Source organism: Olea europaea, chromosome 20, assembly GCF_002742605.1.
Source record: "Olea europaea var. sylvestris chromosome 20, O_europaea_v1, whole genome shotgun sequence".
NCBI classification, from domain to species: Eukaryota; Viridiplantae; Streptophyta; class Magnoliopsida; order Lamiales; family Oleaceae; genus Olea; species Olea europaea.
In genome coordinates, this window is record NC_036256.1 from 5,831,596 (window position 1) to 5,835,496 (window position 3,901).

Below are 3,901 nucleotides of genomic sequence, written 5' to 3' on the forward strand. Positions count from 1 at the left end.
AAACACTGGAAGTAACCAGTTTCAAATCGCACTATTCAGTTAGCCTCACAATAAAATCAATTTGAAAACAGTGCCAACAAGAGCATACGAGATCCTATATCTACGAGAGAAAGAACGCGCCAAAGAAGTTTCGGAGAAAATGCCACTTGAAGTCCTCTTCCAAGAAAGCAAAGGTATCTTTGTCACGATTTTTGTTAACTTAAACAATATTCCATTACAAGCAGCATACAACATGATGTATATGTGGGCTACGTCGACTTTGACCAGAGAAAAAAGAGCGACTTTCAGGTATAGTAATACACCATCTGTACCCGTCGTTCAAGCATTTCAACAATATTCTATGCAAACATCATTTTTGTATTCGCAATAATATACTTAGTTTATTATGATGATTTGTTTGAAACTTTAATTGCATTATTATACGATGTTGGTTGATGCAGAAAGTCGGGCTTTCCTGCAACACTTGAGAGTCTAAAGTTTGGTCTCCCCAACATCAACAAATGTCATATTTAGTGATCAAGGTTTATACACGTTTAAATCTTCACATTTGCATTAGTGTATATTTTTTGGCATGTATTTACGTTCGTATTGTACAACGGGTCGTTTGATTCTATATAACTATCCACATTTCCCACAAGAAGGTGGTCCAAGCATATGAACCATGGATGAAGAATTATTTCTAAGCAGATTCGGGTATGACTTGGCAAAATGGAGATGATCTGCTATATTATAATATAAGGAACTTTGTTATTTATCCTATTAGGATTTTCGGGACACGTTTTTTACTTCATGTATTGCATCTGACATTTGTAATTTTCATTATCTAGTTAAAGTAAAACATTTTGTATCTCATGATCATGAATTTTGTGGATGAAGATCTGGATTTGATGACTATGAATTTATTATCAAGATGTAAGATCAAGGTACATTAACATAGTTTGATTCGAATAAATATACACCAACATAAGTTGTACATCAAGTTTGATGAGTTACAGGAATAATTTCCCAGCCTCTCATGATATTATGAATCGAACAATATAACTACAAAAAATTGCAACATCAAATATAATTATGCATTATGCTGACCCCTTTCTTTTTCCATTATCTTCTGAGGACTCTTTACCCTTGCAGAATGTCACATTCAATGAAATCTCTAGGTTTCATTTCTCGGCTATTCGAGCTAGACTTTCGAACATTTTGCAACTCATCGACTTCTTCATTCACAGTAGGATTTATTGCTTCATTAATGGTACTGATTCGCCACTTGCTTTTTCTATTACCCAACTAAAAAAATCGTAGTCATTATTGCAAGTTTTGAATAGTTGGCCTTTGTTATTGCCCTCATTTTAAACCTCAAAACATTTTTGGATTCCATCTACACACCATGGACAACGTTGTTTTTTGTGGCATTCTCCGAAGAAGTGATCTGTGCTTTGACAACTGTAACAAACACTATAATTCCTGCTTCCTCATCCCTACATGGAAAACAATCATATGCATCCAAGTTAGCGTACATATAGCTACCAAGTCATAGCAAAGAGCAGTACATATAGCTACTAAGTGTTTCAAAATATAACTGGTTTTGTTCTTCTCAATTCTACACTAGCAAGGAGCAAAGGTGGTAAATTTACAAATTCACATAATAACATACAACAATTTCTATAGATTAGAGCATAACAATTCCAAAAATACAAGTTGATCACCACATTACAATTGTTTAGATGTCAACCAGAGCTTCAAATGTGAAAGCCAAATCAAATTTAAAGAAAGGCCTTAACTTCCAATTCCCAAGCACGTGAAAATCTTATGATCTGATGGCTTTCTTGTACCAATAATATTCAGAAAATCAAGACCCGGGAACTTATGATCTCAATAGCTTATCGTATATGATTAGTGAGATCCAGGCTAGAGTCATGACAGTAGCCTATGCTCGCTCACACTGCCTGTAGATACCCACTCCAAACCAAGCAAGGACAATTAGGAACTAGTATTCCATTGTCACACAAATTGGCAGTCCTCACATTTGATCCCACAAGGTAGGAAGTACATGGATGCACACAAATGTAATTAAATTATCTCTTGTTTGGCTAGATAAAACGAGTCAGGTGTAATTGAGAAAAAGCATGCTAATTGTCATACTGACTTGATTAAAAGATGTACAAAGTCCTAATTTTTTTTAACACAACCAAGAATATCTATCATCGCCAAAAAGGCAAAATCAAAACCAGACAAGGATTTGCTATTATAACTACTTTCGTAATCTAAAAGGGTCATAAATCACTAACCACTTTAATGTCCCCTTCTGCGGTCACAAACAAATATGATTCTGAATGAATATGATCTCCCATTTATATATTCTATTCTAGTGCGTGAAATTGTGGTGAAGAAATTCAAATATTACAATCAAATGCTCCTTTAATCACGGATATGAATTCTTTCTTGTACCAGTTTAACCAAGAACTGTAAATTTCATTAAAATGGGAATGTAGAAATGATGGGTCTGATTCAAATTTGCACTAATTCAAAGCTTGATATTTAAATCCCTTTATGTGGAGCAAGAAATACATATACATCACATTCCTATATACAGATAGATACACAAATATAAAGAGGATGGCCAAAGAAAATAAGCCTTCATACGGGCTCCGGGAAGAACCAGAAGAAAACATTAAACACAAAATCAACCAAAATATGTTAAAGATGTACAAGTCCTAATTTGTTCAAAACCCCAAAAATCTTACCTTTTTATGGTCGGTGATATTACAAAGCTAAAGATATTGACTTCTTTGTTGTTCAACGGATAGACGGCAATCGGAGACAGTGAAGAGAATGGCGGTGAAGTTGGTGGAAATTAATGATTCACGACGTAGGTTCGGCGATCAAAAACTGGGTGTGCGTTCGGCGAGGGTAAAGAGGGATTGGTTTTGCTTTCCTTCGATTAATTGATGCATTTTTATTTTTTTTTCAAAAAATGCTTACCGGCTCATCTGTATGGCTTCTGTGAGCCAATTATGTACACGTAGCTGCTTCGCAGGAGGCATAGCCATAAATATTAAGGCAATCGAGTTTATTTAGCCTGTAATATGGAAGATTTTAGCAAGGGGGCTCGAGACATTGTATCACAATCATTTTGATGTTCATAGTAGAAATGATATTCTAATGTGGATACTCTGTCCATGCTACAGTGGCAAGATTTCCTCAACAACTCAAAATCGTCAATTTCTTTCTGTTATCTCTTCTTTCAATTTGATTATCATGGAAGTGTAATTTATTTTTGCTCACTTGCCTATAAAGCATTCTCATATTTATGATTTTTCTTAGTTTTCTCGAGGCAAAGACAACGAATTTTATGTATTATTCCAGCACGAATGCTACTACCATTTTGATTTATTTATTATTAAAAACGACATTATTTGAATTGTAAAATAGTTTTTAGATATTTATTAGATTTTTATGTCAAAATTTGTAGGGAATTTTTTTCCTAAAGGCCTCTCTTTTAGGACAAGAACAATCAAGTCTTGTTCAGATTTTTAACATAAAAGATACTCAATTCTGAAAGGTTGGAGATGAGAATGTAACAATAGAGTTTAGGTTACATGCAATTATGTCACCCATGATGGGTACCTAGTAGTCTATTGAACATTTCATTTTAGTCCATTTTTTCCTCATTCTAAGCTACATCAACCCCCCTATGGAGTTGCCTTGGAGGCAAGCCTCCATTGATCCTGACAAAAATTGAATCTTATCTTGTTGGCTTGTGTTACAGATGCAAACTACAACAAGATCGGGCCTTTCTCTTTTAACGGATTTACTAATAAATTTCTGAAATATCTAATGTCTACAATCATAAAAAATTTGTTCATGAAATTTATAATGTAAATGAGGACTATTTACATCATTT

The 3,901-nt window shown here is 34.2% G+C and overlaps 1 long non-coding RNA gene across 1 annotated transcript; it reads right to left on the minus strand.

The window, feature by feature from the left end:
- Positions 1 to 924: 924 nt before the first annotated feature.
- Positions 925 to 3,095, minus strand: LOC111369490. The gene is made up of 2 exons (XR_002698144.1): positions 2,742 to 3,095; positions 925 to 1,475 (listed from the first exon to the last, which is right to left on the minus strand). It is a non-coding gene; the product is annotated as an uncharacterized LOC111369490 (long non-coding RNA).
- Positions 3,096 to 3,901: the final 806 nt, after the last annotated feature.